Source organism: Triturus cristatus, chromosome 10 (genome assembly GCF_964204655.1).
Source record: "Triturus cristatus chromosome 10, aTriCri1.1, whole genome shotgun sequence".
NCBI classification, from domain to species: domain Eukaryota; kingdom Metazoa; phylum Chordata; class Amphibia; order Caudata; family Salamandridae; genus Triturus; species Triturus cristatus.
In genome coordinates, this window is record NC_140593.1 from 361,888,485 (window position 1) to 361,914,501 (window position 26,017).

The 26,017-nt window shown below is 44.2% G+C and overlaps 2 protein-coding genes across 11 annotated transcripts in view; one reads left to right on the forward strand and one right to left on the reverse strand.

Annotated features, from left to right (window-relative positions):
- The window catches only part of LOC146789441 (ATP-binding cassette sub-family B member 5-like), a 1,226,636-nt gene that overhangs the window by 861,605 nt on the left and 339,014 nt on the right, over positions 1–26,017 (reverse strand). The gene's annotated exons all lie outside the window — the stretch shown is intronic.
- LOC146789442 (uncharacterized) overlaps positions 20,627–26,017 on the forward strand; it is a 379,805-nt gene continuing 374,414 nt past the window's right edge. For 7 of the 8 annotated variants that reach the window (XM_085631585.1, XM_085631584.1, XM_085631586.1 and 4 more), the window contains exon 1: positions 20,879–20,996. The gene's annotated coding sequence lies outside the window, so the exon portion shown is untranslated. Of the gene's footprint in view, positions 20,721–20,878; positions 20,997–26,017 lie in introns of those variants that run through there. The other variant, XM_085631582.1, reaches the window with a different exon arrangement.

The following is a 26,017-nucleotide window of genomic DNA, read 5'->3' on the forward strand; positions in this document are numbered from 1 at the left end:
GGGATGAGAATCCCGTGGCTAGCTGGTGTTTTTAAGAAATTGTGCAGTGTGGGTAAAGGCCACTTATTTATTGATCCTACTAAGATTGAGCCCACAGATAAAAATGAAACTAAGTTTGCACTGTATGCACTTTATAGTAAAGTGAGACTGGAAGTGGAATTAACTAAATCAACTGTCCAGGCTTATGTGAATAAAGACCTGTATAGACAACCAATTCCTTTGTATCTCACGCTACCAATGACAAATCGGGAAAGATCACTACCGTTCCATCTAAGGGCAGGTACTGTTAGATTTTTATTATGTTTTCCATTAGGTTATTTTTCATCGAAATCCGAAAGTATGATATGCCCATGTGATGGAGTAAGTTTACAAAATGATTTACATTTATTCTTTCGTTGTAAATTTTATCTTAAATATATCAAATGGTTTTTACTCCCATATTTTAAGAAACAAAGACCACTTTCCCTGAAGCAGTCTTATGTGACGTTGCTCACCCTGCATACTGATGAATTGATTTTTCGTGTTAGCACTTTTTTGAGAGTTATAACCCATGTACGCAAAACAATGGAAACCCCTTGAAATAATCTTGTTGCCAAATAACATGTAACCTTGTAATGTGTGTTGTTTAAATTTATATTAGAATTATAATTACTTTTTGGGATTGTATATATGTGATTGCTTTTATGGATTTGAAAAATTTGAATAAAGATTATGAAATTGAATCGACTATTTGACTCACTTTCCTGCGTCTTCGTTATCCCCCAAACACTGGGAGGCAATGAAGTTTGCCAAGGGGGAGGGGGCAGGGGGGATTCGGTGGTACATGAAAATGTATTAATTGCCTAGTTGTCAAAGGTCGCCGGGTGCTATTAGTTAAAAGTGTGCAGATTTCATTGAGATATTAAGAGTACTTTACTCGCACCTATGAGAAAATCGACATTAACTAAACAAAGTGCCAGGATGCGTGCCAGTTTTCACAGTGTTTTAGACAGTACTGGTTGCTTAGTTTCATTGCATTAATTTTTGTATTTACTCTTTTACACAGCATCCAAAGTAGGTTACCTAACCCCAAAGCCCTGAGTTGTTAAATGACCCATATAAGGGAGTGTTTTACAGTTGAGCAAATGTGTCTAAATGTAATTTTGGTAGTGCCATGAAATGATCAGCCAATGAGGTACTCGATGAGCAGGTATTTAACTACATGTTCAAAACGTACGGTATTGTGGCTGTTGTTTGTTTGTACACAACCACCTCTCTGAATGTGTTTATTAACACAGAGCTTCATCTACCAGACAGTGCTCACAGAGGGGCGACTAAAGCACAGAACAAAATGTATTCATTTATCCTGAGTGTGAAGGCACCCGGAAGGCTTAGGTGCCCGCCCGAAGAGGCTAGGGATCCCAGCGCTTCTACAGACTCTGACGTGCTCCTCTGCACCAGTAGGGCACAGCTCAGAATCTGCCACTTCTGCTAAGAATAGGTGAGGGGGATGAGGTTGGGGCATGCGGGAGTTGCAGGCAGATTTCCAGGTTATTTAAAGTGATGATTCTGACGTAAGGCAATGGAGACTGACTTTGTCTGTTTGTCTGCACCAGTCTATTTCTCTACTATCTACCGGGCTCACTGTCATGCATCCATTCATCTCTCTTTGTTAGAGGTGCGCGAGCCAATATATTAATTAACAGGTAGAGCCAGCCGGAGACGAACCAAGCATATACGAGCCAGTGGGCGAGCCGTGAAAATGATCGGCATGTTAATCATACAGTAAACATGATGTAAATGTGCGATAATGTCTCTTCAGAATTCAAAAACGTGCATTTCTTTAGCGCGTCACCTCAGTACACAAGATTATAGCACTGAATTGAGAGGAAGTTATTAAAAGTGCTTGTTTTAAGCATGAGTTAAAACACTGCTGCTCCTCCCGCCCGACAACAATGCCATTTGTGAACTAAGAAGCGTCAGTTCCATGCATACCCCGAATGTTGCCTAGAGTCTTATTATATTTAGAGTAACATTAAAATCTAGTTCATTAAACACGAGATGTTTTTGTACAGCACGCATCTTGAACTCGCATATTTCAAGGTAGCAATAATAAAGATGAAAACGGATGTGCCGGCAGGCAAGAAAACATGAACGGGAGTGGGGGGAGGGGTAGGGTGAGAAGTCACAGACTGAGGGAGAGGGCGGTGGGGTGGTGAGACGGGGAAGAAAATAGTGTTAGGAGTAAAGGGGCCAATAGCGGTGGAAGGATACAAATGATGAATGAGGAGGGACTAACAAGAATCAAACCAATCTGAAGGCAGCATTTAAGACAAAAGCCAATGGGCAGAGAGTGGGCGGAGCTTCCACAAAGCTTCCACACTACAGTATATCCTGCATGTCTCACAAAGCGATGGCAGCGCATTCGTGCTGCAACGCTAGGCGATGACGATGAGCTTTTAGGGTTTTTAGGGATCAGAGGTGGCTGGAGCAGATTTTTAGATGTCATGGAGAATGTGGATGAGAGGCAATCTTAAAGTTTGGGTTCAGTTCTTAATGTAAATTTATCCTAATCACACCTCATTGTGTTGTTTGTGTAAATATTAGACATGTTGCTGTTCTAACTCAGAACGGGTGTATATAACATGCCCCATGCAGCATTAAATCTTAAGTTTTGTACAGCTTTTGACAGGGCTAATTCCCCATTAATTAGTGTTCGGAAATGCAATTTTTAAAAAACGGTGGCTACTTAAACATTTTCACAAAGCAAATTATGCCAGATTCCTTTACTCTACACATTGTAAAATATATCTTGTGGTGTTCAGACTCCCATTTTGTCTTTGACTTGACAGGGGCCTGCATTCTATCTCCTGTTTAACTCTATATGCAGGCCCATAGTTCATAATTGCTGCACTTTCTTTTGATAATGGCACATCATGAGTAAAGTGAAGAGGTGCTAGGTTTCAGTGAAAATGTGTAACATCTGGGCCATATGTACGAACACGTTCCCATTGACACAGAAGGAGTAAAACCCTTTGATAAATCTGACCCCTGGTTCTCATGTAAAGCACTCTAATGCCCTAAGGCAATTTTTGTGTCCCATACAACTTAGAAAATAAAACAATTTAAAAAATGGCAAAAGCCTGACAGCTCCTCCAATAATGTTGTAAGAAAATGCCTCTGCTTCCATGATCGCCCCAATTTTTTTTTAACTGGTGATTTTGGTTTTTGGACTCTGTTCACTAGGACTTTGCTAACCAGGCCCGAGTGGATGTGCTCTGACCCCTAAAAACGTATCAAATTGGTTAACTTACTCATAAATCCCCAGTATATGGTACCCAATGTACCTAGGGCCTGGAAGTTAAATTCCACTAGTGTACTGCAGCACCTGCTGTGCTCCCACTAAAGCCACAAGCCAAATCAAGTCAAGTGTGCAGTTTTAAAACTGAAAACTCGACCTGGCAAAATAAAGCTTTTGCATGGGATCACCCCTAAGGTAGGCTGTAAAGCCCATAGGGCAGGGGGACATGGTAATTAAAAAGTATGATGTGTACTTAAGTTTTACATGTCCTCAAAGTGAAAAATCACAAAGTTGTTTTTCACTGTGGCAAGGCCTTGGCTGTGAGGAGGTGTGACAGGATGGCCTGGGGTATGCTCCCACCAACCACATAATCATCAAAACGGTATGCCCTCTTACAGGCAAATGCAAGTGGCACCTAGGCCTATCCCTGCCCTTTTCTGATTAGCCAGATTGGTACCAATCCCAATTCGGAGGGGGGGGGGGGCTGTTTCAGAACCAGTTCGAAAGGGGAGTTCCTCATTTCTCTAGACCCACATAAGGGGTATGCCCAGAATTCTGATCATATTTGTATTATATCAAAAACTGCACCAGGGCAAAAACTGGTGATCATGACATACCATCCACCAGTGCTGCCCAGGATCCAACATGTACTTTTTGGAGGGAATCTTTGATATGAATGGTAGTAGTATCAGGAAAGTGTGTGCAGGGTCAGATATTGCACTGTCTACAATAATACACTTATGTCTCTCAGTGCTTGAACTGCAGACAGCACAGCTCAAATGCAAAGAACATGGTCGCCTCACCTGTTTCCAAGCTGTGTTCTCTGCAGCTCTTGCACTAACTTGCAACAGTTTTAGAGTTAAGATTCTGAGTTAAGTACTTAGCTGTAGAGAGTGTCTTGGGTTAAAAGTGCAGCACCCTGTGCCTAGGACTGACAGCAGTGGAGGGACTGCAGGCAGTGCTGAGTACCAGGAGATATTCAAGTCCCTGTATGAAGAGTTGTGGACTGCACTAGTGTGTGTTGTCGGAAGTGGAAAGAGATATGCATTTAGAGGAATCAATTGCCTCCCTTTCCATTTGGTCAGACTCAAGGACAAAGTAATGAGGAGCTCCTACGAGGAGAGAAGTCCACTCTAATCTACCCTTTAGCCATGAACCATGGGCCGTTGAGGTAGAGCAGTGAGAGCTATGCTTGCTCCCACAGACTTGAATACATTCGCTGGGATGATTGTCTCCTGCAACTTAAGTCTAAGTCTAACTCATCCTCTCCCCTGATAACAGTGCAATGTAATATGCATAAATCCTCCTTGCCAGTGTCAGCAAAAAGCTCTAGTGCAGCTATAGGGGCATGCACAGCTTTAGATAGTTACTTCCTGTGACTCCGGAATGGACACAAAATACTCAGCTCACTTTTCACCTCTGTTCTCTCTTATACAACCAGCACTCAAACTAGTGAAGGGGCAGAACAGATATAAAAGGAACAGTTATCTTCACTGACAGGCAGTGCTTTAAATGGGCCAATACTGTCCGGTACTGAGTACTGGCACTTTTTTTTTGAGATGGAGAGTACCTGCACTTCTTAATACTTTTAATTGGAGAGTAACGGCACTTCTCAGAAACAAGCAGGTACTCTGGTACAGAGTATCTACACTACTATTTTTCCATTTCAAGCACTGCTGACAAGGTTACTGAAAACATTTACTTGCAAAATATTGGACAGTCACCAAGCTGCTGAATTAGAAGCCACATCATAGCAGCGCCTCCACTGAGGACACAGGGATCCATCCCAGCCTCTCGGAAGGGATCTCTAAATATGTTTGTCAGTCCTCCACAGGAGTGGGGAGTCCATTGCCTCACCGAGGCTCTAAATGAGGCCCTCGCCCTTCAACATTCAAGGTTGGTTTCGTGAGCCTGATTACAGAGATACCTTTGAGCTGATTATTTGTAAAAACTACTGCAAACTATGCAATGGCAAAACTGTAGTAAGTTATAATTATCTGTGACTGATCCAGTTTCCTGCCACCTACGGATAATAATAGGAGTTGCATTATCTTTTAACCAACCTACCCCACTTTCTTGTCTGGGGTTTGGAAACTGAAGGTGACTGGGCATGTTGTTTGTACATCAAGTGCTGTAGGTGGGCGACATGGTTCTGTAGTATTGAGTGATTATCGGATTCCACTTTCCTTTTTTCATGACCGCTCACTTCACTTGGTTAATTATACATAAAACTGCAATACATTAAGCGAATTTGAAAGGTTTATTATTACAGAACCCTGTCTCTGGGAGCTGATTTACAAAGTGAACTTTGCCTGTGGTTAACAGCAGGTGGACTGCTGCTCACTCTTAAACATGTAAACACATCGTAGGGATAGGGCTGGGACAACATTTATCACTTCATCTCTATTGTATCTTTCTCATCTGTCTCATCTCTATCTTTCCCTGTGCAGCGGTCTCTTTTTCGCCTGTCTTAAACTTCTCTCTTGTCTCTCTCAATATATATCTCTTTATCTTTCCCAATTCTTTCTTTTTCTTTCTTTCTCTCTTTTTCTCCCCCACACAGTTGCTTCTGACTCTCATCTATCTGTTGAGTCTTCTTCCTCTCCTCTGCTGCTCCCTCGTTCCTTTCTTAACCCTTCTTTTCTCTCTACTATCTGCTGTTTTGCCGCTCTTCCCTCACACGTCCACAGATAGCAAGAGACTTGGAGGCGCCGTTTGCGGTGCCTTTTCAATCCGCAACAACAAATTATGTTACAAAATTGGATATTTTCAGTTTACCACTGAGATAGGTTCTTGCTGGAGTACACGCTGCAAAAGCAGCTCTGCCCAAGCACCGGAGGATACAAATGGGTAACATTTTGTTTCAGAGCAGTGTAGTTTCACTGGTGAATGTTTTTTATTGCAGGCAACATGTTAATGTTGGCTGTGAGTTAAAAGAAAAAAGCGCAGGAAAGCCCAGTTAAGCATTACTGACACTACTTTAGTGATCTCCTAGGAAGGGGGTCGCAAGGGTAGTGCCAGGGATCGCAATGGACAATGGCGACCCCTGGATGACGTCCATGGTTCTCAGGGCCACTAGAGGATGCAACAGCACATGCACGGCTGGCACCATGTCTTGATAAGTTGAACGCTTGAAATAAACTGCGCTTTGCAGGACATGTGGCCAAAAACTGTCAAGGCCAACTCCGCCATGCAAGAGTAGTATGAGGCATCAGCTACTGTATAAAAGGCTTTGGCAACACCCATAGGTCATCGCAAGTTCAAATATATGTTACCTTTGTTATAATGCCTGTAGCTAGTGCTCTGTTGGGTGATTGAAGCAATTGTGTTGAGTATTTGTTTTGCAGTTGTGGTGTGAAAGGCAGCAGCTATGCTGTGTGGCACCAAAATATCATTGTCAGAATATGTCTGACATATGTATCATATGTCTGACATATGTATCAGTTTTCAAGCATATAGGAAGAGGATGAGGAAGACCACAGGAAGGAGTACCAGGCCAAATTGGATGGCTAGGGGCAGGATGGACAGGATGGTGAACAAGATGGCCAAGTAAAGGCGGACTAGAAGAAGGATGACAATGACTAGATAGTTTAGAATCACAAAGGTAAGGAGCAGGAGTACCAGGGTCAGGAAGAACAGGACAACCAGATCGAGTAAACAGAAAGAGATCTATGGCCAGTAGGACCAGAACATAAGAATAAGCAGGAGAGGTACTATGAGATAAGAGCCGGGAGGATCAAGGACACCAGAAATACCTGAGTCAGGCTGGAGGACCAGGACCAAAGCAAAGAAGACTGCAAAGATTAAGGCCAAGAGGGCTAGGAGTGTTGGGGATGAGGGCCTCGGTAAGAGGGTACAGACTATCAATTGGGGCAGCAAGACCAGGACCCGTTGTAGCAGGACTGGGATGAGAAGTATCGGGAGGAACAAGGCCAGCCATGAAGCCCAAGAGGACTGGACCAGGATAGTCCGGAAGACCAATCCCAAATTGACAGGTCGCAGATGATCCGGACAAGAAGAACTAGGATCAATAGGACAAGGACCAGGAGACACAGTAACACAAGGCTCAATAGGAGAAAGGAGAGGGCCAGGAGAACCAGGACAACCCAAACCAAGAGGGTAAGGACTAAGAGGACCAGGCCTAGGAGGTATAATACAAAAGAGGCAAGGTACACCAAGGAGACCAGCAGGACAATGGTATCAGGAATAGCATAAACAAGCTGAGGAAGATCATGAGGACCAGAACACAGGGGCCGGGGCCAAGAGCACCTGGAAAGAGCAGTACTAGGAAGGGCCAAGATTAGGCAGCCCTGGCAGAACCAGGATGGCCAAGAGTATCAGGAACAGGAAATCTAGGCATACAAAGACCCAAACTAAGCAGACCAACAGCAAAAGGATCGCGTATAGTGGGCACAAAATCAGGAAGACAAGGACTGTCAGGTCTGGAAAGAGGAGAACAAGGGTTAGGCAAACTAGAACGAAGGTGAGAAGGACTAGGAGCTGGGCTCAGATGATCTGGAGCAGGGACCCAAACAACCATAGCCAGAAGGCTAAAAGGCAAGAGAACCAGGGAAAGGAGGACCAGGGACATCAGAAAGAGAAGGGCAAACTGACCAAGGAGGATCAGTACCTGGTATACCAGGACCAGGAAGATCAAGGTAAGGAGGAAAGGAGGACAAGGTGAAACAGGATGACAAGAGCCAGGATGACCAGGTCAAGTATCTAAGAACATGAAGGCAGGCCAGAAGGAGAAACAGGATGGCAGTACCCAGGATGCCCAGAACAAGAAGGGCGAGGACTGAGAGGATGAGTTGGTGCAGTCCCAGGATGACAAGGACAAGGAGCATCATGGCCAGATGGTGGTGAGCCAGAGGCGCTAGAAACAGGAGGACTAGGTAGAATAGGAGCAGGTGTACTAGGGCCAGTAAAATCAGATTGTAGTGGATCTGATGGACTCAGAGACTCAAACTACCCTCCAGTGGCTCCTGTTTGCCTGGTTACAGACACACAAAGCAGGACTCATGACTCTAAAAGGTGCACATGACCGCAAACTATTGAACCCGACCAGAGACCTGACCAGAGGGAGATCTTGTGCCTCAATGCCTGACTTGAGGAGATAGGCAATGCAGAACTGCCCAGAAGGGACTTTCCCAGCAGTTGGAGAAAAGTGGAATTTATTTGTTGATTTAGTGTCTGGCGGGTACCCACCTGTCTGCCAGGGTGGAAGAGGTCATTACCCACTGCCACCCTGGCAGACTACTACCCAGCATATTTAGATATCACAGCCAGCCCAGCAGTAATCTCTGCGCCTTCAGAGGAACCACCATCACAGCAGTTCCTGTGAATGCACTGCAAGTTTTGTGCACAGCAATTGTATTTGATGTGACTACACCAAACATTTTTGTTCAAAACAAAAAACTTAATGACCTATGTTGGACCTTCTGCCGTAAATAGGCATACGATCTGATATCCTTACTCTGACGGGCCTTACTCCGTTGACTTATAGGAGTAAGCTTTCTGGGGACGGAGCCTGCTGGTGCACCTGACTCATAATATAGTGGGCGGACGAATAGTTTGATCAATAGTTATGGGAGTAGATGTGGTCTCCATAGAACAGATACAGAAATGCATAAAGAGGTCAGGGGTCTGTGACGTTGGTCCACTTACTCTGCGAAATAAGACAACATAGCCGCAATAAATTTCCTCCTGTTCTTAGATAGAACTGCAAGCTTAACACCATGCTTATTCTTGCGAGGACTGAGTCTGTCTTACTTCCCCATCTATGTTCCACCTTCAATGTCAACTAATTGTATTGCATACATGCATGTACGTTTCATAATGTCCAGTTTTATGAGCATGTTCAATAAAAAGATTATAAAAAAAAATAGTTATGGGAATATCCTGTGGGACAAAAGTCTAAATTGGCCCCTTAGTAATTTTTTCCACCTCCAGATGGCTGGGACAAGGTGCCCAAGAAGGTTGCATCCTCAGCGGCAAAGCAAGACAAGGTTATCTCACTCTGAGATTGTTGAAGTGTTGAAAACTGTTTCTGCTGGACATTACCGTAAAGCCATCTGGCCTTGTGGTGCCCTGCATGACTACATCTTACAAGCATGCCCCAGAAGAGGATTTTGACTTCCAAAAAAGTATGTCTGAAGGTAAAACCTTGTAATGGTGTGAGGTGGCAATTCTACCTAACCGACAAAGCACCCTTGGCAGCCACAAAATCTTGCATTGCCATGCTCAGAGCCTCTAGAGCCATAACCTATGTCTTCAGCATGAGCTCAAGGACAACATATCTGACTTTGAGGGACCCATGCTGGCCAAAGCCTTTGACTTTGTCCCACTGGAAGATTTCAACTTCCATTATAGAGATTAGGCGTGAAAACATACTCAAATTATGTGGTTCTCTGCCTATATACACCCACAAAGAGATGTGCTAGCAACTACATATTTAATCATCAATGTATTTACAGTTAAACCAAATATACATGTTGTTTTCCAATAGCCTGAAGTTTACCATGGTATTGTATTAGCTGAAAACCTTTCATGGCCTTTGGGGGCCAGGGAGCCAGAATGCCACATGTGGTACATTGCACATTTTCAGTAAGAGTAATCTTGTTTTCAAACCTAGCAAGGGAAGCAGGATTTTGTTGGACAAATGAAGTTAGATTTTGTGGATATGAATTATATCTCGCCCACAGGTTCATCCTGTGCTTCCTTCAGAGAAAGATCCTGCCACCTTCCCACTATATAAGTGGCTGCTGGGAACCACAAGTTTCTGTCACGTGGGCATGTCCTGATTACCATGACAATTCCCATTCAAGATCTTTTATTCCCATAGTTTAGTTCTACCAGGCTGTGCTGTTTTAATTCAGCAGGAATCTTCAGACTCTTTCATCTCTTTCATGGAAACTTTAAAGTTTTCAAGACGTGTAGAATTGATAGAATCATATTCGCTTACTGTCGAAGCTGACACACCATCATATCCACTTGCTGTCTAAACTGACATACTTTTATTGTTTTTAGTTATAAATACATACAATCAATATGAGAATGGGGATGATGCATTTGTCACCATGATTGTTTAGTCTTGTTGATGCTTTAGTGTCTGCAAGTTCTGAAATAGTTTGCATAACATAAGATAAAATTGCCGATCCGATACTAACACAAACCCAGGTATAAAATCGTAGTCAGATATGGACTTCGTGCTAGGACTATCACACCAGAGGTTACGCCGGTTCACAGCATCAACTAGCCTCAGTTAGCGGTGTCACTGGGGACAGTGAGTAAAACTGGCCTCTTGCCTATCACTGTTTATTTTCCTGCTCTGAGCAAGCTGTGATAAGGAATAGTGGACTTGCTATTTCATAACAAAACACAGGTATGCTGTGAGATTCAGCTTGAGAAACTCACATAGAGGATTGCTATGTACTGCTTTAGTTACAATTAGCATAATGCTTTGAAACATCTCAAGGGTGATAGGATGTGAAGAACTCAATAACCATGATATAAATGTTACTGCTGTTTTCACTGACCATGACATGCTTAGTTGCATTCCTTTTAGTATTGTGTGTAGTTGCCATCCATATTTATTCACTAGGTAAGGATTTAAAAACAAATGTCTTTAAATACACGTAGCCTTTCTTAGTGCTATTTTGAGTGTGCTATTCATTTACCGTAAAGGGTATGTAGTTCCACTTTTTCCCTGAACTCATCTTGTGGTGCTGACTGTTACCAGAAAGCACTTCCTACGCAGTATTTCTTTGTGAGTTGTGTATGAGTTGCAGTCCAATTGGATTTCTTATCCATTTTGGTGCATTGCCTAAGTCCTTGCGCAGGGGGGTTAGTAATCTGACTCCTGCTGCTCTGGGTGAGGGGAGAGGCCCAGATTGTATCAGTCATACTGCATTGATTTGTATTGAGGGAAGTTGTGTATATATAATAAGGCAATTGTATATGTTTTTTATAGAACATACCTCCATGAACTTTTTCTATTAAGAGCCATGTCCAGTTAAAATGACAATTGTCTTTTGATCTTTTACTTTGCTATTTGCTGTTGTGCAATACACTCTAGTTGGACTTTAGACTTTCAGTTGTGTTGTGTTCTTTTTTTAACACTAAGTCTAGAGGTAAAAACTTTGACTGGGACAACACACTGTCTGACTTCCTGTTATTTTATATGTATTTTGATAGTGCCTTATCAACCGTGATGGTATACTGATGCTTGGGGCTGGCCTTGGGGGCCTTACTCGAAGAGCCAGGTCTTCAGCTCCTTGCTCAATTCAAGAAACGATCAGGAGGCCCTAATGTTGTGTGAGAGGTCATTCCACGCTTTAGGAGCAATGTATGAGAAGGCAAAACCCTCCTTATCTGCTTTTGCATATGCATGGCATGTGTGTTAGTGAGAGTCAAGCAGAGCACTGGTGCCTGTTGGTTGATGGTACTGCATGCAGCTGATCAGGTAGGCTGGACCTGTGTTTTGCAGTTCTTTGTATGTGTGGGTAAGTAGGTGACATTGTGCTTGCTTATGTTTAGGGATCCAAAGTAGTTCTCTTAGGTGCGGGGTGGCATGAGATGAGCGTGGGAGGTTGAGGATCAGTTTGGCTGCTGCGTTCTGGATGGTCTGAAGTCTTTTTGTGAATTTATTGGTGATTCCCATGCAGAGGGTGTTCCTGAAGTCCAGTCTGCTGAGCAGGGCCTGGGTGACGGTGTTGTTGTGTAGCCACTTGAGTATCTTTTCCAGCATCCTCGGTGTGGAAGCACATTGCTACAATAGAGTTGGCCTAGGCAGACTTGTCCAAATTTGCTGCTGATAATGATCCAGAGGTTTCTTGCTTGTGTGCTGGGGAGTGGGGCTGAGGTCCATAAGGCAGTTGGAGTTTATCCAGGTTGCCACTTCGGTCATGCATATGTTAAAGTTGTTCCAGGTAGTGAGTGTTTTGCACAGGAGGGACAGTTTCAGTTGTGTGTTATTGGCATGGGTGAGTATATCAATGTTGTGTGCATGGATGACGTCAGCCAGGGGCATAATGTAGATGTTGTAGAGGGTTAGTCAGAGTGAAGAATCCTTTGGGATTCCCTAAATGAGTTTATGGGCTTCTGAGAAGAATGGTGGCTTGTTGACTGGTTGTGTCCTTCTAGTAATAGAGGTGCAGATACATTGGAGGGTTGGTCCTTGGATACTGGCCTCCTGAAGTCGTCTGATCAGGATGGGATGGGACATAGTGTTTAAGGCTGCAGAGAGGTTGAGTAGGATGAGAGCAGCAGTTTCTCCTCTGCTCAGGATCATCAGGATGACATCTGTTGCTGTGATAAGGGCTGTCACTGTACTGTGGTTTGCTTGCCATATCAGCTGGCCTCAACTTGCCACTAATTTGTGATCAGCCACAAACTTTTGTTTTTCAATAGTGCTTTACTATTTCTAGATGCTTTGTTCCATAACACTTTAAAGATTCATGTCCTTGGTTCCTCTTATCATCATTTAATGATCTTGTTGCATTTTTGCTTATTATTTGTTCTCTAATTTATTAAATTAGTTTGGAAATAGTGTTGCATTGTGTTCTTTACTTTTTTATTGTTACTGCTTGAACTTAACATGCAATTCTCTAGGGGTTGCATGCTGCTTGTGCCACTGCTATCAAGGGTTGAGAAGAGTCACTCAGAATTGTGTTTTGACCTAATCAGAGTGTGCTTATTAAGTTGGTAGGGGTTACCACTTCCTAAATTAAAATCCCAACACCAGAAATATGACTGATCTGTTAAAATTATTTTCCACTTTCTCAAGCCTCTCTGTATGATTGAAGCCCAAGATCTCTGTACCATATAGTGCAGCTCCAAGGCCTCTTTAATAATTGATTTCTAGGGCCCGAGTAACTGGCTTTTAACTTGATTTTAATATAGTAGAGCCTGCATGTTGTAGACTCAGCTAACTTTTGGTTATCTGAGCTGCCCACATGAGTGTGTTTGCAGTTCTGACCCCAAGGTAGTCAAAACTTTTAACTTGTTCCAAATAAGCTGCCCCTAACTTTACCCCACCTTTAAAGGTCTTATGTGGGTTAAAGGACATAAAATTGCTTTCCGATACGTTGCCCTCCAAGGCATATTAGTCACACGAGGATATAAATTGATTCAGTGAATTTAGGAGGTCCATGGGAGTCCAACAGCGTATAATCGGCAAATAGCAGAGCTGGCACCATTTGGACTGCCAATTTCGGTGAGTTGCCATTACAGACAAACAATGTCCCAATTAACACATTTATTTATAAAGTGAGCATGACTGGGATTAATACACACCCATGGCGAACTCCTCTATTTACACTCATGCACTTGGTTAACTTGCTATTCTTTCCCCATCTCACTTTGGCATAGTTGTTACTATGAAGCCACATTATACTTTGCAATAGATTGATTGGCCTCTCCATCTCTTCAAGTACAACCCTCATTTTTCCCTGGGAATGAGGTCAAAAACTGCATGTCAATCTACAAACACAACATATATACACTCCTTCTTTATAACCACATATTTCCACAGTATTTACAAAAACCGAAATAGTTGGTCCATTGTGCTATATTTGTTCTAAAGCCTGCCTGAAGCTGTGACAGAACCTGTTCTTCCTCTATCCATGTTTGGACCTTCAATAAAAACTAGCGGCTAAATAACTTCTGGGATATGTCGATCATGTTAATTGCCTTAAAACTTGCTGTGTCCCCCTAATCTCCATACTCGCAAATTGGCACTTCTTCCATGCCCTTCCAAGAATCAGGTATTTCTGACCCCTTGGCTATCGCATTAACAATATGATTTAAGATATCCCCAAATCACTGGTACTGAAACAAAGGTCTCCCAAGGTTTTATCAAGGCCCGGTGCTTTTCAATTTCTTACACTGGCGAGGACCTCCAGTGCTTCATCCATAGTAAAAGTACTTGGGTAATCAACGCCATCAACTTCTTTAGTATCACTATTGCCAGGTCACATGCCTCAGCAACATCCATCATTTCACCCTGTTTAGAATGAAGGGTACTAAAATGATTAAGCCATGTGTGCGGCTGAATGTGGAAATCTTCTTCCTTAACCTGGTGAATTGTCCCTTTAGCTAACAAGTGCCAAAATGGCTTGCTGTCACTAATTGTTGCTGCCTGGGCTAAATCTCTCCACAACTTCACTTCCCATGTTTTTTTGGCCTCCAGTTGGGAAGATTTAAATTTTTTCCGTGCATCAACTACATTATCCCTGCACCCGCTTTTGATAGTGGTCCTCAACCTTTCCCTGGATGCCGTACATTTTTAGTCAAACCACTGTGACTGCTTGAATTGACTGCCTTTGCCTTCCCCTCATTAATAAAAAACGTTTACATCTTTTCTATTACTGTTGTAAAGATAAATACTATAGCTTGAGCATCTTGCTCCTGGTCATTAATGTCAGTTAGTGTATACATAACATAGGTATAGATAGGGGCAATAATATCTGCATTATTTTCAATTGCCTGCAGGCAATTTTAACCTTCTCCTATTATTACTAGTTATAATGGGCATTTCATTTTGCTGTGTTGATTGACCACACAAGAGAACAGGTGTTTGTGCCAAATGCAATACCAATGCATTATGGTCGCTAGCTAATCTTTCAGTGACAGCCATAACTATTAGATAGGGCCATAGGGATACATCAATAATAATATAGTCTATTCTAGATCTACTAGATGCCCTTTTGAAAGTGTAGTTAGCATCTTTATCCGATAAGGTGTGACCGCTGCATGCGCGAAAATTATATTTTAATGTAATAGATGGAACCTGCATTGCTACTATTTTTTACTACTTGTGTAAGGCTCAAATTAGAATTGGCCCTTTCCACATCTTCTTCTTCTGTTAAGTTTACCATACATCAAGGTGTTCAAATGCTGTATTTAGATCTCCTGCCATGATTAAATGGGCTGCGATATTATCTTGCTCCAGGTAATCATCCTAAATGGATGAAGTAGCTGAGTCCTGATTCGGTGAAGAAAGTCTATTATATACATTAACTAACAGGATTGAGTTCTCTTCATTGGTTGATGTAACTCTTAGGTCTAAGATATCAGTGGTTTTGATATTGAGCTTCTGATAGCACATTTCATGGATGTTTTCATCCAAATAAGACCCTCTAATGATCGCCCAGCTGGGAAAGGAGAGGCTTCTATACTATAGTTCAGAAAGTCCACTTTTTGAACCGGCATAGTTGCCCATGTCTCCTGTAGGAGACGATATGGAAGGTGTTAATAAAATTACCCCACTTCACACTATTTAGTTTAGACCTCATCCCTGCCATGTTCCAGGAAAGTATCTTCAACTTCTCAGGAATCTCTATAACATTAGATCCTTGTGTCACATGGGATTACCTCCCCCATTTCTGGTCTCACTAATCTTCATCTGGATCTCACCGCTAACAGGTAAAGAGGAGCTGGAAACAACGTGCCTCAAATTTCGGACTGACATTCCCTCATCCTGTCAAGCCCACCCACTTAAGGCAACTCAGGAAGCACAGCTTCTTTCATGAGCCTCTTGTTCTGTTTGCAACTGGTGCCCAGGGCACCCCCTATTCCTGTCTTCTTTTGTAAAATTCCTAGCAGGAGGATGACATTTGAACTGGATTTTATACCCATTAGGAGGGGAGGTACGCTGAACCAAATTTACCAGCCCAATCCCAAGCTTATCATTAGCTAATTCCAGGGAGATGTAATCTTGTTCGTCATTGTAATAACAACACCCCGCGGTCAAGATGTCTGATCTGATTATGGAATGCCAATGTCTAATATGCCTAATCCAATGTATGACTTTGTTCATCAAAATATCGCTGTTCTCTCTTACGAGGTATTTTGCGAACATTTACCAAGTATAATTTGGAACCCATACCCCTCTTAGTTCTCATGAGTCCTGTTGATGTACCAGCTCTCGCATTAGCAATATCCTCCCGCATGTTGCCCATTCCAGTAGGTATTTCCTTTTGCTCCCACTCCCTTCTCTAGTTATATATGTACATGCCATTTGTACTTCCCTCACACCGCTGATCCTAAATTTGGTAGGTAGAGACAAATTGGCTACTTGATAATTAGAACTGGCATGTGCAGGTATTCTTGTCTGGTTATATGTGGTATTGTCATTTCTGTTCCCCAAACATGAGTGCACATTACAAGTAGGCGAGGGCACCCAAGAATTACTTGGATTTACCTTATGGTGTACCAATTGTAAATGAGTAATGAGAATCATCTTGCCTGGCCGCAGCAGGGCCCTCCTTTTTTCTTGTGCATATAGTCATATCCACCTGATGAGCTAATAATTGCAGTGTGTCCACTTTTTCAGCCAACACTTCTATTTGTGCCCTCGTGTGAGTGAGTTCTTTGCACATCAGTATGGTAGTAACTTTTAGTGGACTTAACTCCTTATGGCAGTTACAATCAGTACACACTTAGTTTTGGTCTACATGCATCATTTGCCCTGACATAATTCCTTGTTTATCAGAGCTATTTGAGTTTGAGTTTGAGTTTTAAATTATTTATAAAGCGCACGTACACCTGGCGGTTTCATGGCGCTACAGTACACTGAGTCCTTGAGACGCAAATGAAAGCAGGGGAGGGATTTGATTTATTGGGGAAAGGCTTTGGAGAATAGGTAGGTTTTCAAAGCCTTTCTAAAGAGGGAGTATTGGGTGAAACATCTGAGATGGGCTGGGAGGGAGTTCCAGAAAATGGGAGCAAGGGTAGAACATTTTGAACCTCCCCATTTTTTTCGGCGGAATCGGGGAATTAACAACAGGTGTTGAGAAGAAGAACGTAGTTCCCTAGCAGGGACATAGGGTTTGATCTCTGAAGAGATAAAAGCAGGGGCAGAGCCTAGCTGAGCTAGGAAAGTGAGGCAGCCCACCTTGAACTGAGAGCGTTCACGAATGGGGAGCCAGTGCAAGGATTTTAGGAGGGGAGTGACATGATGGGATTTGGAGAAGTTATAAACCAAGCGGGCAGCTTGGTTCTGGACCAGCTGTAGTCGTCGTACGTTATAGGCAGGCATGCCGTGGTAGAGGGCATTGGCGTAGTCCAGCCGAGAGACGACCATAGCTAGTACAATAAGTTTTAGGGCCGTGAAAGAGAAGAAGCGGGAAACCTTGCGAATGGTTCGAAGAGATAGAAAGGAGGAAGAAACCACCGAACTCACCTGGGAGTGCAAAGTGAGTTAGTCATTGAGTTTAATGCCAAGGGTCTTAACGGAGGGGGAAGGGGGAGGAGGAGGCCCAAGAGAGGAGGGCCAAAAGAGGGGGGACCAGGGACTGGAGGAACCACCTGTCAAGACCAACTCTGGGTTTAGTTTTAAGTGGTTGTGATTCATCCAGTCCCGGATGAAGAGCATTGTAGATTGGAAGTTAGATTTAGAATTAGGGGATTGAGATAGAGAGAAGATGAGCTGGAGGTCATCCGCATAGTTATATACGGAGACCTCCATTTGCTGAAGAGCAAAGATGAGGGGAGCTATGTACAGATTGAAAAGTAATGGGGAAAGGGAGGAGCCTTGAGGAACCCCACATAACACTTTCCGTGGTTCGGCCGAGAAATCGCCCAGACGCACCGCTTGGGTGCGATCGCTAAGGAAGGAGGACAACCAGATCAAGGCCGAGCCGCCGATCCCAGCCGCCCTGACACGGGAAAGTAAGATGGAGTGATCCACCGTGTCAAAGGCGGCGGAGAGGTCGAGTAGGACCAAGGCCTGGGGAAGATCGGTGTCCAATCCCTCTCTGAGGTTGTCAAGTACTGAAAGCACGACTGACTCGGTGGAGTGGGCTGGGCGAAAGCCGGCCTGGCGGGGGGCTAAAACTCGGTTTTCTTCCACGTAGGTGGTGAGTGCTTTGGTGACATGTCGCTCCAAAACTTTCCCTAGAAAGGGAAGCAGAGAAATGGGGCGATAGTTGGCGGGGACAGAGAGGTCCGCGCCAGGTTTTTTGAGAATAGGAAAAATTATAGCAGTTTTGAGAGTAGGGGTAACAACGCCCTGAGATAGGGAGCAGTTGAGAAAAGTAAGCGGGGGTAGTGGGCAATTAATGCAAATGTAACGGAGAATATGGGCAGGGCACGGGTCAAGTGGAGATCCAGATTTAACCAGAGGGAGGAGGGAGAGAAAGGATTCCTCTGTTAGAGGAGGGAAAGAGTCAAAACAGGCCAATGTGGGGGGACAGGGCGGGATGAGAAAAGAGGGAGAGGAAGGGGGAATATTGGCTGTAATTGTAGCTATTTTTTCCAAGAAGAAAGAGTTCAAGGAGTCACAGAGAGATTGTGACAGGGAAGGTTTGAGAGTGGTTCTATCAGAGTAAGCGAGTTTGTTGATAATAGAGAAAATTTCTCTGGGCTTGTTCTCAGCCACTAGGATTTTAGAGGAAAAGTAGTCCTTTTTGGTGGACTACAATAGATTTTTTATACTGCAACAAGAGGGAGGTGTACTGGGCTTTAAGGATGGGACAGTACTGTCATCTCCAGCCTCGTTCAGCATGACGAACTGAAAGCTTTAACGCCTTCAGTTCATCATTGAACCAAAGATTGGAGTCGTTCGTCCGTCTAGAGGAGACTCGCCTGAGTGGGGCGATGGAGTCACAGGCTGATATTCTCCAGGTGTTAATGGAATTGGCTTGTTCTGAAGTAGACAGACCCGATAGGTCTGGACTGGAGGAAGAGAGAGAGGTGGCTAGAGTAGCCATATCTGCCCGACCCCAGGATCGTACCCATATGTTTTTAGGGTGCGCGGGCTTGGTAGGAGGGCCTAGTTGAGAAGAAAAGGAAATCAGGGAGTGATCAGACCAGTGGCAGGGGGAAATGGATAGGGACATGATGGGGCAGTTCAGAGACCAAATCTGTTCGAGAATGTGACCTTGAGTGTGCGTAGGGGAGTGGACATGTGAAATGAAGTTAAGGGAGCGTAGGGTTTCGGAAAATTCTTTAGAAGTGGAACATTCGGCAGAGTGGGAGGGCCAAAAGTTGAAGTCGCCTAACACCAAGATGGAAGAGTTGTTAACTGCTAGGGTGGCCACAAGCTCCTGAAACCCAGCAAGAAAGTTTTGAGAGGGTAGGGGAGGGCTATACATGAGCAAACAAGTAAGAGGTACGTTAAGGGAAAGTGAGCGAACGACTAGGAAATCAGATGTACCAATCGGGGGAAAGATGAGAGGCTGAAAAGGAAGATCCTTCCGAGCAATCAAGGCAACGCCTCCACCCGATTTGCCAGGTGGCCGGTCCGCTCGGAGAGCATAGTAGGAAGTGGGGAGAGATGCTAAAAGGATAGGGAGAGAGCTATCGCGGAACCAGGTCTCCGTCAAAAATAAAAGGTCAGGTTTATGGAAATCAAGTAGGACAGAGAGTTCGTGGCAATGCTTAACTGCAGAGCGCGTATTAAGGTAGCAAATGGAAAGAGGAGTGTGTCTGGGCCCGATAGGAGAGTCGGGACGGGAAGTGGGAAGGAGAGGGAAGGGGTGAACCGGGGCAGGAGAAACCGAAGAGGCAGTTGGAGCTGTCAGTCCCAGGTTATTAATGTGGGTGGTCACGGAGGCTTCAAGAGACCAGGGGCCTTGAAGGCCATATAGTTGGGCCGATGAATATTGTAGTAGCCCAAGATAGCAAGGTGGCCTAGGCCCTGGGCGCGGTCGAGGCGCGCCTATGGCGCGCAATCGTCGCGCCCGCTGCGCTCGTCTGCTGTGCGTTCGATGAAGACACATGATTTGTAGGGGGCGGAAAGATGGAAGGGGGCGTGGCCTCGATAAAGGGGCGTGGCCTCGGCGCTCGCCAAAGAGGGGGTGAAGATTGCTCGGTAACCTCCCGCCGCAGCGTTAAGTCGGCTGCGCGGGGAACCGGAGTCAGATGGTGAGTGAGATTATCAAAAGTTAATAAAACACAAAGTCAGACAGAAAATTACAATGTTTAAAATGTCAGCTGGTCACGCTTCCGGCTTCCGCCTCAGGAGGTCTCAGATAGCACAGAGCAGGCGCTTGTAATCAGCGTCTATTTGTGTGCGCTGGAAGGGGGCGTGGCCTCGATAAGGGGGCGTGGCCTCGATAAGGGGGCGTGGCCTCGGCGCTCGCCAAAGAGGGGGTGAAGATTGCTCGGTAACCTCCCGCCGCAGCGTTAAGTCGGCTGCGCGGGGAACCGGAGTCAGATGGTGAGTGAGATTATCAAAAGTTAATAAAACACAAAGTCAGACAGAAAATTACAATGTTTAAAATGTCAGCTGGTCACGCTCCCGGCTTCCGCCTCAGGAGGTCTCAGATAGCACAGAGCAGGCGCTTGTAATTAGCGTCTATTTGTGTGCGCTGGAAGGGGGCGTGGCCTCGATAAAGGGGCGTGGCCTCGGCGCTCGCTAAAGAGGGGGTGAAGATTGCTCGGTAACCTCCCGTCGCAGCGTTAAGTCGGCTGCGTGGGGAACCGGAGTCAGATGGTGAGTGAGATTATCAAAAGTTAATAAAACACAAAGTCAGACAGAAAATTACAATGTTTAAAATGTCAGCTGGTCACGCTCCCGGCTTCCGCCTCAGGAGGTCTCAGATAGCACAGAGCAGGCGCTTGTAATCAGCGTCTATTTGTGTGCGCTGGAAGGGTGCGTGGCCTCGATAAAGGGGCGTGGCCTCGGCGCTCGCCAAAGAGGGGGTGAAGATTGCTCGGTAACCTCCCGCCGCAGCGTTAAGTCGGCTGCGCGGGGAACCGGAGTCAGATGGTGAGTGAGATTATAAAAAGATAATAAAACACAAAGTCAGACAGAAAATTACAATGTTTAAAATGTCAGCTGGTCACGCTCCCGGCTTCCGCCTCAGGAGGTCTCAGATAGCACAGAGCTATTTGCTGAGGCATTCTCATTTCACAGTTTTGCAAGAGGACTGCATCGGTTTATGCACACGATTTTAGGAGATATAATTACACCTGGCGGGTTCCCCTCTGCATCACTATGGGAATCAGTTCTTGGAGACTCGAGTTTATGTGATCTAGTTACAGTTTCAGCATTTTACTTTAAGTCAGAAACACATGGCTAAGTCCCTGTGGGTGCCTCCAATGATTTCCTTGTTTTGGCTGTCATACAGGATTTTATTTTTAATGTCTGTGACCTTAGGACCTGACTCAGAGTGACTGGGCAAGTTCCCCTTGTTTAGTAATGTTTGCACCTCTTCTACGAGGTTATCAATGTGTCTGAATGGTCAATTAGGTGCTGAATGGGGGGGTTTGCGTTCTTTGTCATTTTTGCCACTCCCTTGGGACTCCCTCTAGCCTTCCTTTTTCCCATTTTAACAACAAAACTAGAGCCAAGAATATATCTTAACTAAAGTGTTCTTGGGGCAAATTTCCACCTCAGCCAGGTATCAAAAATTAAAGATGCAAATAAGATGGCCCTGCTCTGCCTCTTCTTGTTTCAGATGAGCTAAGATGAGCTCGCCTTGACCCGGACTTTGCCCAGGCACATGCCTAGGCGAGTCCCACGAACGTCCTGTGCTGCCGGAGAAGTACAGTGCTTATCAGCACTCTGTCGGCCGCTCCTTGATCCGGTAGAGGCTGGGGACGTAGTTCCACCCCAGCAACAGGGCATAACAAAATGCGGCTTGCTGGCTGGGAACTGCCGTCAGATGAAACCCGTGCTGTGGGAGAAGTTGGGCTCTTATCTGCACTCTGTTGGCCCGTCTTTGACCCTGTGGAGGGTTGGGAACATAGTCCCGCCCCAGCAACAGGGTTTAACAAATGTGGCTTGCGGGCAGGGAACCGCAGTCAGGTGAGACCAGCGCTGCGGGAGAAGTTTGGCGCTTATCTGCACTCCGTTGCCCCTGCTTGACCCTGTGGAGGTTGGGGTACATAGTCCCACCCCAGCAACAGGGCTTAACAAAATGTTGCTTGAGGGCTGGGAACCACCGTCAGGAGCCTCCATGTCCTTTGTCTGCCCGTGGGCAATCAATGAAAGGGAAGTGAGGGATCATTTTTGAATTTCCCAAATGTGTACTTTCCACATGCATGTGTGGCTCCAGACTTTCTGTGTCTCAAAGCGTTCCTTCATGTTGTTGAATAGTTTTCCTTTTGAAACATTGTTTGTGTTCTCTGTGTTTTAAGATGGCAGTTAGGTATTGGGATTGAAAACAGACTTATGTTGAAAGAGTCCTTGGATTCCGACAACCATTGACAGTATTGTTCCTTACTTTTGCCAGTCATAGCCTCTCATTTTACAGCAGGATAAGAGCAATTTTATGGTACATAATAATGCAGCTGACTCTGGATGGCTTTTTTCTGTGCAAGATTATGGTAGTGCATACATTGTATAGCCCAATGATTGAACAAGGTTCTGACAATGGTTATCTGGGATATCAGGAGGTTGTGCTGCAAACATCATAAAAATACAATCAAGGTACAAACTCTTTTAAAATCATTAAAAATCTTGTCAGGGCACACTTAACATCCATGGGTGCATTTGGAGTAAGAAATTCATTGCTATCAGTTTCAACCTTATGTTCTATTTTGAAAAGATAGTCTTTAAAATTTTCAGCGAGGCAAAACAAATAGTAACAAGCATTGAAAATGCAACAGGTCTCGCCTTTGGTTAAGTTAAATCCATTTGCTTTGCTAATGGTATTGTATATCAAAGCAAATGGCTTTAACTTAATAAAAGGTGAGACCTATTGCAATAGGTCTCGCTTTTGGGACCTTATAAGTGTTTAGCCATGCAACACTTGATGTTGTTGCACCAAGGAAATTGTGCTGGATAACTAAACACTTATAAGGTCCCAAAAGCGAGACCTATTAGCTATGCCAACGCTTGTTAATAATGGGACCAATCAAACCAATGAAGAGAATACTGATGGAGATTAAGGTATTGTGCCAAGAAGTGAAACTACCCATGATGAGGACGTGCAAGTTGATGATGGTAAACATTAAAGTGATGTTACTTATGGCGAGGATGCACAAATTCCTACTAATGCGGGAAAATCTACTCTGTTGGGTGGACAAGTGACGTTAATCCACAAATACCATGGATTTCTTATGTGATTTACTTACGATAATTTGATGGATTTTTAATAGTTCTTTTTACTGTACCTTATTTATGTATGGACTCTACAGCTTAAAATAAATGTTATTTTAATTCTTGTAGTGTTTGTTAAGAGGGATGATGCGTGGTGTTGTTATGATCTGTTGTTGGTTGCCACGGTAGATGTCATAGGTCTGATATCTCTTGGGTTCTACGACGGAGTGTAGAGGGAACCGTTGGTGCCTATCTTGCTTAAGAAGGACACACGTTCCTGTTCTCCCCATTGGATGGAATAAACCTGCTGTTTTGCCTTTACTTGTTGTGCGACTCCTCCCTATAAATATAACAAGATGTCCTGGAAGCGACAGCCAAAGCGCTGTCTCAGAGAAACCTAAAACTATTGGAGGCAAAGAAGAGCAATGTACAGTAAGAGCACATGCAAGACATGTTTTTGTGAAAACATCTTTCCTGACTACCACCAATATTCTTCAAACCCCGAGGTATGAGAGGAAGTTACTTGGACCTTGTATCATTCTTCAGATCCTGCTTCCTTTTAAGACTGGAGGAGGAACATGGACGGTGATCCCAAGAGTCCTGCGTGGAGGACATTTTGTGGTGGGAGGTAGCAATGTGTTTGAAAGGCCATCTTTTCCACATGCTTTGGAAGCACCAGGATTTTTCTCTTAGGTGAAAGGACTGACAATATAAGGCAAGTAGCAAAAGCAAATCCGATCAATAGACACATCACGTATGGTAAGGGTTTCTTTACAATTCATTCAATCGGATGTGTTCCTTTTATTTTGTAAAATTGTTCCTTGCTGGGGAACCCTCGGATTTCAGATATTCTAAGTAGTTTAGGTTCTATTCACTGAAACATACAGATGTACTCCAAACAATAAATATACTGTGAACATCCACAAAGAAAACACAAGGAGAGCAAAAAAAAATCATTGCTCCGGGATTTGAAGGTGTCCATCAGAGAAAAACCCAACTCCACAGCACCACACCACCTTATATCTTGAACCCATTCCGTTATGTTAGCACATCTCGTTGAAGCCATTTGCATAAATCGCTTTGACAGACAGTAAGTCAAGTCAATGGAATTGTATTAGTATTTTAGCAAGAAATCCATAAAAGAACAGCAAACCAAACGCATACATTCAAAACTCTCATCCACAGCCAGTTTAAAATATTACGAGATCATAAATAACACAATAGAAACCAAGATGGGCATAAAATTATTTTTTTAAAAACAAAAAACTTATCAATAGCTTTAAAATCACACTCCTAACGCCATTAGCAATTTGTAAACGTGAAAAATACTACACACTCCATTTGAGCTCGGGAATGCTAATATTCGTTAAAGTGCAACAGAATTAAAGTAGTATAAGCAATCCCCTCTCAATTAAATATTAAAAATAATCATGTACGGCATAGCAGAGAAAAATAATGAAACACCCTCCAGGTAAAGAAGGTTATTTTAAACCCAGTGTTCGATCTGGGGCTACACACGGGGCCTTACGTGATAGTTGTGTAAGTAGACAAGGGAGTAGGCTTAAAGATCTGGGCCCATTAGTTCACCTGCCTCAGACAGAAAGAGTCTGTAGACTGTGCACGCGCAACAGCAATGCTCCAATAGAATACAGCATCTCTTGCCCATCCATCCCGCCCCTTCTCCGATAGGACTGCTATCCAGCCGGCCTCATTGCCGCCGATCGTTATCCTCATTTCAATTTAAATCCGCTTTCCTTGTCCACACCTTGGAGATAGCGCTCTCTGTCTCACAGTTCTACTCAAGCACTCAAATGCAGCATGTTTAAAGCAATGCGGAGCTCTACAAAAACTTCATGTAAAATCACAGTTGCCCCGGAAGGAGCAAAGCAAGGCAGGCAGGCGTGCGTCTATTTGTTTTAGAAGCGAAACGCAGCACGGAGTTCAACGCCTGCTGTGAGTGCGCACTCGGTGCACACTGCCCGCCCGTGCATTGAAATCAGCACAGGGTCCCGAGTACGAAGGGGTTGTGAAATTACTCAACACATGAGCAGCGGGATTGTGACATGGTCAAGTTAGCGAATTTTCCACTGCGGTTACTTCTGGGATAACAAAGCTGCATTTGTAATATGTCAACAGAAACTCATCTCAAGATGCACTAAGTGTTTCTCTGGCGTTTTGTTTTTTTGTGGGAGCTACACTCAGGCATGCAGAGCGTGAACGGAAAATGTGAGGCACGGGCACATTACGGCTTTTCCACTGCGCCGTTTCTCTTTTGAAGCGCTCGGGGACTTTAAATAATAAGACTTTAATACATTTGGATCTCGTCTCTGAAGTGCTAATTTCGGAAAACTTTACAAAGTAGGAAGCCTTTGCCTCACGTGGTACCACCACGCTGTTTTTTTTCCGAAGAGACAAGCGCGTTGTCAAATGCGAATATTTACTTTAGTAAATGTGCTGATCCGTTTAATGCCCTGAGAGTGATTCTAAACAAGTGATTTGTCCCTCCGATGACCCGCCCTCCCTCTCGCACAGGCGCCTGCAGTGCCCCCACTGCTCCCCAGTCCGCTTTCACTTTCGTCCTTTACGAAAGCTTTTCTTGTGTTTATGGGGCCATATGTTTGAAACACATGGCCCCATAAAGATAAGAAAAGCTTTTACAACAAACATAAAGGAACCGAGCCAGTCCAACTGGGACGGCTCTAAAAGAGAAAAGTGTACGTCACTAGACGCTCTTTTCCAATGGC